General features: G+C 43.2%; 1 non-coding gene and 1 gene segment (V, D, J or C); both read right to left on the reverse strand.

Moving 5' to 3' along the window:
* The window catches only part of LOC123951612, a 366,823-nt gene that overhangs the window by 216,082 nt on the left and 134,434 nt on the right, over window positions 1–16,307 (reverse strand).
* LOC123952394 lies at window positions 11,100–11,204 on the reverse strand. Its single transcript, XR_006820643.1, has one exon. It is a non-coding gene; the product is annotated as a U6 spliceosomal RNA (small nuclear RNA).

Genomic DNA, 16,307 nt, shown 5'->3' on the forward strand with positions numbered 1-16,307 from the left:
AGAGCCATACCCATCCTAACCCCACCCTATGGCTTCTTAATTCATGTATTCAATACATAGTCCCAATTTCCCCCCATTTGTTCAAATCATACACATCCTAGCAATGATCATCCCAGCTCAACAGGTGTTCTAGCTGAGTTAGCCCCTTAGTGAAACCTTTACTAGGTCCTTTTTTCATTCCATAAAGTCAGATGCTTCTGAGATATACCATATGCAAACAAAAATTGGATCCTGTGGTTATATACCCATGATTTCATTTCCTTAGGTATCAAATGGGATCCTTTGGTATCCACATTTGTGTGGGAATTCACATCGCTAAGACAGTCCTTCTCCAATCCTGAGGATAGTGGACCTGTCATGGTTGTAACTGAGTCAATGAGTATTTCACGTAGGATCTGCTCACACCTTTTCCCCCTCCTCCTATTCATTACTTGAGCTCATCCTGACTTATTAGGAGGAAATGCATTCCTTTGTTTTGAAGTTTTCACTCTAACTTTTCTGCTCCAACTGTTGAAGAACGCTGGGGTCTTACCCAAAACCCAGACAGTTAATGGGGCTGCCCCAAGTCAAGGTCATGGTGATAAGTTCATTCTTGTTCTGCTTCTAGATGCTCCTGATTTTTGCTGTTGAATTCTGATCCTGCCGTCCCAGCTTGATTCTGGTGATTCTGTTGTTGGTCTAGACCACTGTTGGCCTTGAAGTGGTATCCCAATGTTGCACTCAATCATTAGCGTTCTCTTAATTCATTCTCACATGGGTTATTGCATTAGGCACTTATTGGAAAGACTCATGGACAATTCAGGACCTTGTGCTGACTTGCATGTCTTTCTGAAGACGTGGGGTTGGAAATCCTCTCTACTCTCAGGCAAATACCATAGCCCTTCCTTGCTAGTCATTTCTGCAACTTGTGAGTTAAAATGGCTTTTTTGAAGACTCTAAAACAAGACAAAACAAAACAAATCCCATGATGCAAAAGGGGGTAAAAAGAAAACATAAGTCATTTGATGGTCACTTCCTGGACACAACTCTCCATCATTGGAGCCCAAAGACATGCTCTGCAGTATCCATAAAGATTCTGCAAAAAATGTCCCCTGACCACTTCTGCCAAAGATGTCCTACTTTGGTAATTTAATTTCAGATATTTGTGTATTTGGAGACAGCTGAATAGGCAAGTCCAATCGGAAAGGGATGCTGGGAGCTCAAAAAGAGGCAGAAACATGAAGATTTGTGTGCAGGTTGGAGGGGTCTTTGCAAGGCTGTGTCTGTGCTGCTGCACAGAGGTACATAGCTGAGTCTCCCAGCTCTGTGGGCTGAATATGCAGAGTGGAGAATGATCCATCAGTCCTTCTAGCTGAGAATCAATCCTTGAATATTTCAGACTTCTCCAAGAGAGTACCCTTGTAGAATAAAACGAGAAACTCTAGTTTCTGCTCCAGGATCTGTCTGTACCAGTGTAGGAATACGTGACCAGAGGTGGGGTCACACTTCAGGGGTACTTTTGTGCCCCTTTCTGTGACCTGGTGGCTGGGAGTCTGCCTGCATTCAGGTTCTGTGTGTCCTGTGGGAGGTTAAAGAAGCCAGAGATTGAATAAGGAAATGCCTTAGAAGAGCCTTGGGTGAATCCAAGATGAGAAATTCCCAGGACTCATGTGCTTCCAAGAGAATAAAAATCACCCCACACAGGAGCCAGGAATCCATGGCAGGGTCAGGGCATGAATGAGTCCTCTGCTAGCTCAGGCCCTGGTCATCAGAATCAGGAAGAGACTTCTGACCTGCCGTGGTTTTAAATTTGTTGAGACATTAGTGACATTAGGGCTGAGCCTGTTTGGAGCTGGGACCGAGACTTGGAGCTGGGGCCGAGATCCAGGGTCTCACGGGTGTAGAGGGAAAAGTCAGAGGAAGGTACCTGTTGGCAGGGGACGGGTCAGCTCTGCTGTGGCCAGAGTGAACAGTAGCCCATGGAAGACTCCCCAGGGCCACGTGCTGACTGGACGCTGCTCAGAAACATGATGCTGGACCCTCTCTGGCCTGTGTTCACCTCAGGCAGTCTGGACCGAGGCAGGGCCAAGGCCCAGGTTGTGGGAGTCTGTGAGGTGGACTCAGCATCCACTGAACCTACAGGCAGCAGGAGGGTCTGGGATCTCTGTCTGGGGTCCTTCAGGAAATGTTGAGCTGAGCATTGGTGGCCCCCACAGCTTCCTGGTTGGACCCCAGAGGTTTGTGTACAGGGAGAAGTTGAAGGTGCAGGGCTGTGTGTTCACTGCTAGCACAGAGATACAGGGCGGAGTCCTCCGGCTCCAGGGCGTCTATCTGAAGGTCCAGCTGGGAGGTGTCTGGGCGTTTAGGTTAAGAACCGACTGGAGGCAGTCTCATTTTGAACACGGTCCATAAGGCTGTAGGCAAACATGAGCTTCGGCGGCTTCTGAACACTCTGTTTATACCAGTCCATAGCATTATGTCCCAGATGTTGTTTGTACTTCAGGGTCACATTCCTTCCTGTCCCGGTAACCAGATGTTTTGGTGTCTGGGTAACTCAGTGCCGGTGGAGACTGTGGGAGCAAGAAACCAAATTAAAGAATCTTAGGAAGCCATTCCATGAAAAAAGCTAGAAGTCTGAAGACAGATATCCCACCTGTTCTCAGGACTCACCTGCCCACAGCATACAGAGGACCACCCAGCAGAGGAGCCTGCAGCCCATGGCAGCGCTTGACCAGAAGGGGCTCAGTGTCTCTCTGATTAGATTCTTGTCCTCATGCCCTGACAGAGGGTTTGCTGGTAGGGTCACTGCCCCTGTTAGTTCCTCTAGAGCTCACATTCCCTCTTCCCCCTTACACTCCACACCAGCACCACCAGAGCTGGATTTGAGTTCTGGAGCGGCAGGACTGAATGTACAGGAGGAGCTGCGGAGGAATAGGTCCAAGGTGCCTCAAGGACGTTTCTCAGACACCTTTTTTTTTTTTTGGCTAGTAGCTTCCTCCTCCACCTGCATGAATAGCTCTTTCCTTTCTCTTTCAGCTTGACAGCGCCTTCTCCTCCTCCGATCAGACATGCATTCCTTCCCTTTGGGTAGATGTTCCCCCACGCTGCCTCTCATGGAGCCAGGATGATCCCACTCAAGCCTCATTCTGATTTAACGCAGAGAGGCCACCTTGCTTGGCTTAGAGAGCCTTTCCCTGGTGCCAGCTGGGCATCAATTTAAGATGCAGGAATTAATGCTAACTGGGTAGGAAGCACCCTCAGTGGGTGCTGATGAGGTTACAAGAGAAATCTGCTGCAACTGGTACCCCCAGAGAGTATCTCCCCTGTCTGGGCCTGGACATGGAGCAGACACACACAGAGGAAGCACAGGAGAGTAACAAAAGGTCCTACGGGTCGTGAGCCATGGGGACTGCAGACATTGCCAAAGAGGCTGGAGAAGCACAACATGGACAGGATTTTAGTGTCCAGGTTGTCCACATACCATTTCCCAAGCTGACCCAGGAGCAAACCCTGATGCTTGAGCATTCTCTTCCTTCTTGGGCATCCCCTTCCCCCATTCCTCTCTCTTCTCCTCCCAGACCTGCCTCAGGGATTTCAGTGAAGTCACAGCTCCTCCTAGAGGTCAGAGGAACACATTAACCTCCTCTGCGTCCTCCCTTCCATCCTCTGCAGGGCTTGGAGGGGAGCTTGGAGAACAAGGGCTATGCAAGTTGTTCCACAAGCATTTGTAAGGCGATGTTCTTATCCTAGAAATGCTTCTAGACTCATAGGACCGATAGGATATGTTTTTAGATAACATCTAGTTTGGAGAGTTTTAGTGTATGTTTTAGGGAGGTTAAAATATAATTGGTTTTTATCTGGCTAAATCATTTCATCTACTCACATTCTCACTTCCTCATCCCCAAAACCTGGACCAAGGGAGATTCTGAAATATTGATCTCCAGCCCTGTTTAACTCTAAAACAGTATGAGCCTTTTGGGGTAAGTTTCTACCCAGATGTTTACTGGATTGCTGGGCTAGGACATTCCTGTCCTCCTCCCCCCCCACCCCCGCCTTAACAATATGTAACACTTTGTAGGTACTTAATGCATACTTGTCGAATGAAGGATTATATGAACGCAGTAGAAAATAGGAAGAGACCACACACGAGTCTAACTATTAAAAAATTGTTTCCAGGGGCGCCTGGGTGGCTCAGTGGGTTAAGCCGCTGCCTTCGGCTCAGGTCATGATCTCAGGGTCCTGGGATCGAGTCCCGCATCGGGCTCTCTGCTCAGCAGGGGGCCTGCTTCCCTCTCTCTCTCTCTCTGCCTGCCTCTCTGCCTAGTTGTGATCTCTTTCTGTCAAGTAAATAAATAAAATCTTTATAAAAAAAAATTGTTTCCAGGGGCACCTGGGTGACTCAGTGGATTAAGCCACTGCCTTCGGCTCGGGTCGTGATCTCAGGGTCCTGGGATTGAGCCCCACATCGGGTTCTCTGCTCAGCAGGGAGTCTGCTTCCCCCTCTCTCTCTGCCTGCCTCTCTGCCTACTTGTGATCTCTTTCTGTCAAGTAAATAAATAAAATCTTAAAAAAAAAATTGTTTCCAAATATGGTATAGTCGGCACCTGGTGTATTTGTACTGGTGGCTTATGGAAATTGAGGGCTTGGTATCAGGATTTGAGACAGAAATAGGAATGATAAAAAATTAATTTGCTTGGCATGAAGGAGCTTTTGGTATTATTTTGTATTTTAAAGGATAGGTAAGTCAAACAGAGAAAGTCAATTATCATAAGGTTTCACTTACTTGTGGAACATAAGGAAGAGCATGGAGGACATTAGAAGAAGGAAGGGAAAAATGAAGGTGGGGGGATCAGAGGGGGAGATGAACCATGAGAGACTATGGACTCCAGGAAACATACTGAGGGTTTCAGAGGGGAGGGGACTGGGGGCATGGGTGAGCCCTGTGATGGGTATTGAGGAGGGCATGGATTGCATGGAGCACTGGGGGTTATATGCAAACAATGAATTGTGGAACACTACATCAAAAACTAATGATGTACCGTATGGTGACTGACATGACACAATAAAAAAAAAAAGAAGTATAAATAACTAATAAACACTTGGAAAAGTACTCAAAAAAATAAAAGATAGGTATAATAATTTTCCAGCGTGTATCAAGCATCATTCAAAGGAGATTCAGAAGTCGAAAAACCATTTCTGTTCTTAAATCATCCTTGTTTTCGGGGTCCCCATAAGGATGGGTATTTGAGTATTTCCTTACAATATAGCACAAGAATATATTCTAGGCTCGTCTTGTGCTTTCCCTGCCCATCGTGACATCAGATATTTCTCCAAAGAGCCCTGGTTCCTTTTAGTGGTTAACGGTCTCTAGAAAATGAGAGATGGCCACTAGATCTGGGTTTTGGGGATGCTCACAGGTCGTCAATGGATGGAGCCTAGGGAACACACGTGTGTGTATGTTACCACATAAATGCATATATCTTAGCATGTATCTTTAATTCTTTATCTATCTACACATACTGAGAAAACCACAAATTTATACCACTATTTTCAGCTCCAATTCCTATATGATAAGGTTCATTCTAGTGTTCTAGCATTCTCCCTTTCTATATTTGCAATTCCCTTATCCAATACTAAGAAACCTGGGTCCTGTTGTCCTTAATAGATGTACATATTTGATCCATATCTTCACATGTGCCCAACTGTCCACAGCAATGGCAACTTTCTCTCCTTTGCACACGCCTGCCTCGCCCTGCTTGGGATCTGACACCCTGTCCCAGGGAGTCCTCTCCATGTCGGAATTCTCCTCAGCTCAGTTCAGTTTCTGATGCATGATATGGCTCATGCCCTGCCAGAGAATGGGTAACATTCTCTGTCTGCTGGGGCATCAGTGGCCTAGACCAGCCTGCTCGCCTCGAGCACTGACCTCCTGCTATGTTCTGGTCACCGAACAGCCATTGAGTATGACCCTAAAGAAGAGCCCTGATTGTAATGGGTTCTGTGTGGACAGGGGAAATAAAATAATAAAAAATAAAAACCATAGGGTATATATCTTTGTTTTTGTGTGTGTGAATATTCTAGATGGTAAGACAGCCAATATTGAGATGATGCAACTAAAAATGTTACTGATCATAAAATAATAGGGTACAAGCTGTACCCATCAGCACGGGAAAGATGTGTAGAAAAATGTTTATCATTGGGGGATTTCCATGAATGGAGAAGACATTTTGAAGGAGGGGAGTCTAAGCCAAATCTTTAAGCAACCTAGTCCTGTACCAGTTTCTTTTTTCCTAAGAACTAGTTCTGTTACATCATCTAAGAAGAGACTAGCATCTAGCTTCAACTCCTAGTTACTGGGATCTTATTTTTCAAGTAATGTGAGGCAACTTTTGGGGTTGCCTTTTGAGATTCGTTCTTGCTACATAAAGGGACAGTGGAGACTCTGTTGGCCTGGAAGCTTGGCTTTTCTTGCTTCTCCTGTTCATTATTCTAGAACCCATAATTTTCTGCTGCCTCTGACCTCTGACCACTTACCTTTTAATTATGACTCTCCTGATCCTCTATCACCTAGGGGCGAGACTAAGAACAAATGGTTGAAAGCTTTAAACAGTTTCCTGGCTCAACATAAGGACAAACTTTCCAACTGGATGGTTGAGAAAGTACTGTGATCTCCTTTCTGCAATAAAGGCCAGAAGACCATTTGTGAGGTGTTGCAGATGGGGCCCAAATGTCTGATGGGGCAAAGAGGAACTTGAGCATTTACTGTATGCCAGAGACAGAGCTATAGACTTAAAGATTTAAATATAAAATATTTGCTTTGGGAGTTCATAATCTAGTTGAAGGAACAGACAAGAAAATAAAAGCTTGCAAGAGAATTCAGAGGTCTTAATAGCAATATATACAGAGCTTTAAAAATGTTTCAGAAAGGTAACAGAGAGCTACCTAACAAATCAAAGGCTGCATGGGGTGGAGTTAGGGATGGGCACAGATAAATGTCAGAGGTTAATTCTAAGGAGAGATGATGCTCAGGGTAAATTTTAATGGATTAATCAGAGTTCACTAGCAAAGAAGTAGGGGAGGTAACCCCCTGCAGCAATTACTTACTGAACAATTATTATTTAATTTTTTAATTTGTACAGGTCTGTGAATCACCAGGTATACACACTTCGTAGCACTCACCATAGCACATACCCTCCCCAATGTCCATAACCCCACCCCCCTCCCCCTAACCACCTCCCCCCGGCAACCCTCAATTTGTTTTGTGAGATTAAGAGTCTCTTATGGTTTGTCTCGCTCCTGATCCCATCTTGTTTCATCTATTCTTTTCCTACCCCCCAAACCCACCACATTACATCTCAACTTCCTCATATCAGGGAGATCATATGATAGTTGTCTTTCTCTGATTGACTATTTCACTCAGCATAATACTCTCTAGTTCCATCCAAGTTGTCGCAAATGGCAAGATTTCATTTCTTTTAATGGCTGCATAGTATTCCATTATATATATATATATATATATATATATATATATATATATATATATACACCACATCTTCTTTATCCATTCATCTGTTGATGGACATCTAGGTTCTTTCCATAGTTTGGCTATTGTGGACATTGCTGCTATAAACATTTGGGTGCATGTACCCAGTAGTGCAATTGCTGGGTCATAGGGTAGCTCTATTTTCAACTTTTTGAGGAACCTCCATGCTGTTTTCCAGAGTGGTTGCACCAGCTTGCATTCCCACCAACAGTGTAGGAGGGTTCCCCTTTCTCTGCATCCTCGCCAGCAACTGTCATTTCCTGACTTGTTAATTTTAGACATTCTGACTGGTGTGAGGTGGTATCTCACTGTGATTTTGATTTGTATACTGAATAATTATTATGTGTCAGATACATGTTGGCTTTGAGGCAGAAGAATAAGCAAATCAGACATTAGCTGTGCCCTCAGGAATTTTAAATTACCTGGAACAATCAACACTACACAGATACTCACACAATTAATATATAATTGGAAGTAAGTGTAATAAAAGAAACATAAAGGCTAACAAGAAAACTCAAGAAGGCCTGACTGGTGCTGGAGAGTGCAGGCAAGGTTCAGGATTCTCCCTGATCAGAGATCAGGAGAATGATTGGGACTTTAGCAGGTGAGAGTGTGGGGAAGGCACAGAGGCTTGATCAGCATGGAGTGTCCAGGCACACAGGCATTAATGTCAGGCCCGGGAATCTTGTGTATCATGACATCAACATGGAGCTGTTGAAAGGGTCCTAAGCAGGAAAATGACAGGGCCCATTTACATTTTAGCAAGACCACTCTGGTAAGTGGTATAGAGGATAGGTTGAAGGAAAGTAAATCCAGAAACAAGAAAGTACTTACAATGCTATTTTGGTAGACTGTGGTCCCGACAAAGGCACAAGTGGTTTACTTGAAAGGTAAGGATCTTCAAAGACAAGCCAAGGATTTTTCAGATGGGCACAGATTTTAAGACTGAACATTTGAATATAGGTGGTGAGTAAGGTGGATGAGGGAAGTTAAGGGAGACTTCCATGTTTCAAGTTTGATTCACCATGTAGATGAAGTTCCATTGCACAGATTTGGGAAAAATAGGAAGAAGAAACTATGATGTGCACCCCAGTGTTTATAGCAGCAGTGACCACAGTAGCCAAAATACGGAAAGAGCCCAGATGTCCATTGACAGATGAATGCATAAAGAAGGTGTGGTGTACAGATACATACATACCACGTCTATATATACATATATATAGGTATATACAATACATATACATATACATATATGCATACATTATATATATATACACACACATGTATACACACAATGGAATATTACTTCCATCAAAAGGAATGGAATCTTACCATTTGCAATGACATGGATGGAAATAGAAGGTATTATTCTAAGTGAAATAAGTCAGTCAGACAAAGACAAATACCATATGATCTCACTCAAATGAGGAATTTAAGAAACAAAACAGATGGGGGCACCTGGGTGGTTCAGTGGTTTAAGCTGCTGCCTTCGGCTCAGGTCATGATCTCAGGGTCCTGGGATCGAGTCCCGCATCGGGCTCCCTGCTCGGCAGGGAGACTGCTTCCCTCTCACTCTTTCTGCCTGCCTCTCTGCCTACTTGTGATCTCTCTCTGTCAAATAAATAAATAAAATCTTTAAAAAAAGGAAAGAAACAAAACAGATGAACATAGGGGAAGGGAACAAAAAATAAAATAAGACAAAATCAGAAAGGGAGACAAACCATAAGAGACTCTTAACTCTAGAAACAAACTGAGGGTTGCTGGAGGGGAAGTGGGTAGGGGAATGGGGTAGCTGGGTGATGGACATTAAGGAGGGCACTCGACGTAGTGAGCACTGGGTATTATATGCCACTGATGAATCATTAAACTGTATCTCTGAAACTAATAATACACTCTGTGTTAATTAATTGATCTCAAATTTTAAAAAATAAAGCAAGGATTAAAAAAAAAAAAGGTATGATGGACTCAACTCTAGATAAGCTGGTGTGAACCGCTTGAGGACACTGGAGCAGATATGTTCAGGTAGCAGTTGGAACTCAGAGAAGCCCAGGAAGGAAGCTGGTATTAGAAAGATAGATTGTGAATCATAAGAAATTAGTTTATAAAACATCAAAGAGGTGGAATGTATATAGAGAGAAGAAAACATATAAATTGCTTCTATTAGATGTATTTTATTCTTCAATTGGTGCAGAGTTCCACTGTATAGTACTCTTTGTGTCATTACTGGGGAAAACCCTTTTTAAATCAAGAAGACCATGAGTGATTCTTAGCCATATGGAATCTCCTTTGGAAATTCCATACACCCCTTTGTGCTCATATTTATGATAACCCTAGGAACACCATTTCATATGCTTGAGAAATGGAGGCCCTTCCAGATCAATATCTGGGTATCTGCTATCACACTCTACCCATTGCCCAGAGACCTTGGACTAGAAATAAGATTGGTTGGTTAGAGGGTGTAGAGGGGATGATCCCCTCATTCTTCCCCTCACAACAAGTGCATTTGGAGAACCACCATGAAGACCATCATCTTTTCCATGTTCTTAGATGTTGCTGGTTAGCTGGGCTTTTTTTTTTTTTTTTCTCTTCAGTATTGAAGGAAGACAGTGTTAGAGACTAAATTTCCAGGCTCTGGGTGTTCTGGGTATGTCAGAAGCCCTGAAGCAAGTATGGAGGTTTCTACCTCACCTGCAACAAGGTGGGGAATGGAAAAGAATGACCGAGAGTCTGGAAGGGACACTCGCAATCAAGCACAGACCCAAATTCTTGCTCTGATTGTCACATGAGACCTTGCTATGTAACCAGGTAACTGCTTAATTTATTGACCAAATTGGGACTTTTTTTTAAAATTGAGACATTTTTAAGAATAGAAAGTGGCACAGTTAGTAACTGCATCAGGGCAGTGTACATAAACCAGAACCTAGAGAATCAAGATCTGGAGGCAGAGTGTGTTTAACGGAAGTGCTCCCGTTATTGTCTTTCATCCCACCCCACTCAGCTCTGTCTCCTCTGGATTCTTGGCTTCAGACCTGGATAGGAGCCCCAAGACATGCCAGTTTTGGACTCTCTTGTTGTAGTAGGAAAATTAGCGTTGAAGAGACTACATGCATTTGAGGCCTTCTTGGGGCTTGGCAAGGTCTGTCCATGGGCTGAAAAAATACAGACTCCCACAAGGGCTAGCCAAATATTCTACCCAAGTCACACCCTTCCCTGTGCTGTTAACTTCTTGAGGGAACCAAAGTGCTCCTCCCTGTTCACCTAGCACTAATCATCTAGGAATATTGCTTTATATAAAAAATCTCATTTTTGATAAAACCACTGCCAGACCTCAGATCTAGAAATTTCTCTCTCTCCCCTCCTCCTCCTCCTCCTTCTTCTTCTTCTTCTTCTTCTTCTTCTTCTTCTTCTTCTTCTTCTTCTTCTTCTTCTTCTTCTCCTTCTCCTCCTCCTCCTCCTCCTCCTCCTCCTCCTTCTCCTTCTTCTCCTTCTCCTCCTTCTCCTTCTCCTCTTCTCCTTCTCCTCATTCTTCTTCTTCTTCATCTTCCTTTTGACTATCTTTTTTTTTTATTACGTTACGTTGATTATCTTGATTGTGGTGATGGTTTCTCATCCTTGTACAGGGGCCATGCTGATAACTTCTGTATCATCCCAATTTTAGTATATGTGCTGCTGAAGCAAGCACTCTCTCTTCCTTTCCTTCATGCAAACAGTTCTTAAAATTATTCCAGTCCACAAATCCTTCTTGATATAATAGGAATATATGGGAGTTGAGGGAAAATTTTCTTGGTCTTTCTTTTATCACATGACAGTTTTGTGATGTGTGTGTGTGTGTGTGTGTGTTTTCTTTATTCCAATAACTTAAGAAATAATGAAAAGAGCAAATAATGTGAAATAGATTGAAATAAGTTGAGAAAACAGCAGAGCTACTGCAAGCACAGACCAGCCTAGCACAAAGTCAGGGAGGTGGGGGCACTGGTGGGGGAAGGAGGATGGAGGCCAAGGACCCCACACAGTAGCAGGGAGATGGCCCAGAACGTGGTGGGCATTAGTGAGGGCTGGACTAACCCTTTGGCATGGACAGTGTACTAACAAAAGAGAAAGACAATCTTAAATCATTGTAAACCACTGACGGGGGAAAGATATCAGTGGGATATATGAGTTTTCTGTGGGAATATGAATTTTCTGAAGGGCTCGGGGCTGGAATGTACAGTATGGTTGGCAAGGAGGTGGGAATGAATGGGAAAGGCCACAAGGGCCCGTACCATGCAGTGAAGAGACTGAAGGAAGACCCATAACTTGGCTGGTATACACACCTGTCTGCTTCTGTGATACAACTTAATTTCTCTTTTATAAGGTGTGTTGCTCCACCGACTCTGTTGGGATAGAAATAGGATCTGGCTGCAAAGGGAAAGAGAGCAGCACGAAGCGAATTTTGATGGCTGACATAATTTAGTTGTGTTAACACTTCAACAAAACTCTTCTATGTGAATCAAAGACTGTGTTAACTTCTCTTATTTCCTCATGGTTTTCTGTGGGTGTTCATTTTATACATGAGGATATTAATGTGCAAAGACCCCCAAAATAGAAGCTAGCAACAGAATGAAAGCCAGAACTCTGGTGGCCAGATCGAAACGTTCCTTCCCAGAATTTTATTGTGTCTCATACTTCGGTACAAGTTTCTGCCTCCATGATTCTCTTCTTTGTTCTGCTTTGTTCTGTGTCACTCTGATAGCCCAGCCCTAAATCCCCAGTCTCCCACTTCTTATTTTCTCCTTAAAGCTTTTCTTGAAGTAAGGGCCGCATGAGCCAGTTTTCTTAAGATTACTAGTTTTATTTCAAGCCACACCTGATCACTGAAACTGAACCACCATTCAATTTTAAGTCAAGATATAGGACATTTAAATGGTTCCTTTCTTGGGGCACCTGGGTGGCTCAGGGGGTTAAACCTCTGCCTTCGGCTCAGGTCATGATCTCAGGGTCCTGGGATTGAGCCCTGCATCTGGCTCTCTGCTCAGCGTGGAGCCTGCTTCCTCCTCTCTCTCTGCCTGCCTCTCTGCCTACTTATGATCTCTCTCTCTTTGTCAAATAAACAAATACAATCTTTAAAAAATAAAAAATAAAAAAATAAATGGTTCCTTCCTTATATTCTAGAGCAGGGACAGGAGCGACTCAGGGACACATTGGACTGCAGCAAGTTTTAGCAAACGAAGCTTTCCCAGAACTTAGCTGCCCCGACCCATGCACGCCCTGCTTTCATGGGGCAGATTCAGGGCAGTCGGGGCAGACAATGCATTGCCCATAGTGCCTAAACCATTTACTCTTGGGCTCTTTATTAAAAAAACAAAAACAAAAACAAAAACAAACAAAAAAACTTGCTGAGTCCTGCCTGCAATTTTCTGGAGAGAATCCCTTGGGGCTAGAATAGAAATCTCCTCAAGCCAGTTGCATCCTTGAGCAGTGTTCTCAAGGAAACCTCTCTGGTTCCAGGGTTCACTTTACCAAGAAATTCCATTCTCTTTGCCACCACTGATTTTCTGTCTAATGGCAATGATTAGAAATTCAGCTTAGCATAGATTGCCAGGTTAACAACAAGTTTATTACACAAGCACATGCTTTGTAACTTTTTCCTTTTTATAGTCCTTTTGCCTTGATTGCTTATTTTGGTTTTTCAGTAACTTGGTCTATCTCTTTCTGGGGAGAGGAATCCTTCTTTAAAAATTTCCCTTCCCCTTGGAGTGGTAAACAGCCAGTAATGGCCTCGGGCACTCACATTGTATTAGCCAGGAAAGAGGCTGGAGGAGCTAAGGAAAAAGAAAAACAGACTCCATTAAAGAAAAGATCATAAAATTGCTTTCAGAGGCCAGTAACCCCTGCTTTTGCCAATATAAATGTCAATATATTTGCTGGAGCCCAGCCTGCCCCCACCCCCCATTCAGGCACACGTTTAAATAGCCCTTCAAGGCCACTAAGCCATGTCCATGGGAAAAAGAGGTGACAAATACAGATTCATTAAATACAAACACGTGCCTCTGGGACACCACATGTTTGAAGTTAGGAAAAAAAAAAGTATAGGTACCAACATGTCCTGCTGGGCCACAGGAATGTGGGCATTCCCACACATAGCATGTGGCTCTTTTCATGGATGTGACTGAGGAAGGAGACCCCCCCCCCCACACACACACTGTGGCATGTCTGTTGTTGACTGTAAATAAGAATTCATCGATGTTTTTGAGGATAGAAGTTTGGCACACATAAAGTGCATGTATGTCTCTTGAATCTGGGAAATTTCAACCCAATTCTCCAGGGCCCAGCTTCACAGAATGATTCACAGTATCTCAGAAGCAAAATGCACCTTGTAGGTCTGAGCTCACACACAATGGTGCAAGGGTTATCTTCAGGTTTGTTCACCCATGTAAATGACGACATGATGCTTATGTACAGAGACACCTCATACTGACCCGTATTTTCCTGGCCTCTAGCGCTGAGTGTTCTCCTAGTCTTTTCCACTTGCTGTGCTTTTCTTTTTTCTTTAATCTCCAGATCTGCTCAGCTCCACAGGCCTTCTATCCCTAGCAGCCGGCACAGCCACCACCATCAGCAATCCTGGGGTTTCCCATTCTCATTTTGTCCAGCCAGCCCTCTGCCTAATATGCACTAATGATGCACTAGCAATGTGCATCTCTAACCATCTTCATCATGTGCTTTCTTTGGAAACACCTACTAAAATGACCAGTCTTCAACCTGGTACCAGGAAGCATGCAAACAACCATTATTATTGAAAGAGCTGTATTATTAAATAGCATAGGTTCCTTTTAACGTACATTAGATAAAAATTCACCAACCCATGACATATCAACATCTTTTCTTGAGAAGAGGCTCAGGAAAAAAGTTCATTTAAAACTCAATTTACGTTACAGGGATTGTGTTCAGTGGTTTCCATGCAACATGTGGGAGTTATTTGGGAATAACTGAAGCTCAGAAACGATCACGTGTTTTTTTCCCCCACATCCCTGCTTCTGCTTTGGATGACTGAAGAATCATCACACTGCCCCCAGAGGGCTCCATGTTTATTTGGGAATTTGTACTTGATTCTAAATAATTCCCCTTATTTAGCAACCCTCACACTTCCCCTTCCAGGAAGAAGCGTCCAAGTGATAAAGCCCAATGCACCAGATAGAACTCCCTGAAATGTAGCAGCACACGAGCTAATTATTGTGGAAACTGCTCTAAGACGTTGTGTTTTCCATATGGGTTAAGATCTCTGATGAGGTTTGGGGGAAGTTCCTGGGTTGATACAAGATTATACATCTTCTAACACTTCAACATGAAGGTGTCAAAATGGAAGATAGTTGGACAAGATGAGAAGGCTTTCCCTTATTCATTGTGAGCCTGGCCCTTTCCATAGTTTCCCTGGTTTTTAAGGATCAGTGGCAACCCCCTGCCTTATGTGCCGTTCATGCAGTAGTTAACGAGTGCCTACTTTGTCCTAATGTTCAAGGCACTTTCTCATGGCTGTGGCCTTAGAAGCTACTTTGCCCGTCTATTTTCCTTAGATCAGTTGTTCCCAGCTGGGGATAATTTTGACCCTAAAGGAACATTTACCAGTGACTGGAGATATTTTGGTTATCACAACTGGGAGGAGGAGCTAGTGGTACTTGTAACTAAGGCAAGAGATGCTGACAAATACCCTATAGAGTGCAGGGCCGTTCCCCACAACACAGAATTACCTGGTCCCAAATGGCAATCCTGGCTTCTAGTTAGTCATCTTTTTATCAGCAGCATTTCAGATGTAAAGGAAGCAAACTGCTCAGGAGGGAGGATTTGCTAAAACAGACATAACATCCTGGTGGGTCATTATGATGTATAGGTGGAGAATCTGGTTATATGCAGCTAGAGGTTAGTTCTTCCTGAGATTCACTTATTCTGGAAGTTTCCGCCATGCCTCATTAATTATGACGACTCCTGCTCCAGGAACACATTTCTTAGATATTTCCAAGAATTTTATCTGGTCCCTAGAGTCATTTTAATTTTGTAGAGTTAGATCGTTTATTATGTTTATTATGTTTATGGCATTACAGTGTAGGCCATGGCCTCAGAAATGAAGCTGCTTGAGTTTCAATGTTGTGTTGATCACCAAAGTGTATAAAACTTTGAGCAAAACATGTAATTTTTCTAAGCTTCAACCTCCCCATCTATAAAATGGTAAAAATTAGAACACTTATAAAGCAGTTGGTAAGGATCGAATGAATTGATGTATATAAATCCCATTCACAGTGCCTGACACATAAGAAGCATTCCATAAATATGAATTCTCTTATCATTGGCCAAGATTTCTGCATTACCATGCTGTCCAGAATGTGGCAAACTTAATAAGGGCTGTACAGCAGTTAAGCTGTACAGAGACTCCAAAGCCAGATTTCCCGGGTTGGAATCCTGACCCCACCGTATACTTGCTATGTGGTTTTGGTCAAGTCCTTACAACTTTGTGTGCCTCAGTTTTCCCATATGTAAAGTGGGATAGTAATAGGTACCTTCTAGGGTTGTAATGAGAGTTACTAAATTAATATATACAATGTTTTTATATATGTAAAATATATAGTAAGTTCCAGTAAATGTGATTCTTTCACTCTTCCATCTAGACCGATCATAGCTTCAATTCTGAACAACTTTTCTTTTCTCAAGAAAACAAGGTGTCCCTATTAATAATGAAAAGTTAACATGGATATCCAAGACCAGAGGTACCACAGAAAAAATATATAATTGTGAAAGAGCTAATGTTAATTAA

This window comes from Meles meles, chromosome 10 (assembly GCF_922984935.1).
Source record: "Meles meles chromosome 10, mMelMel3.1 paternal haplotype, whole genome shotgun sequence".
Classification (NCBI taxonomy): domain Eukaryota; kingdom Metazoa; phylum Chordata; class Mammalia; order Carnivora; family Mustelidae; genus Meles; species Meles meles.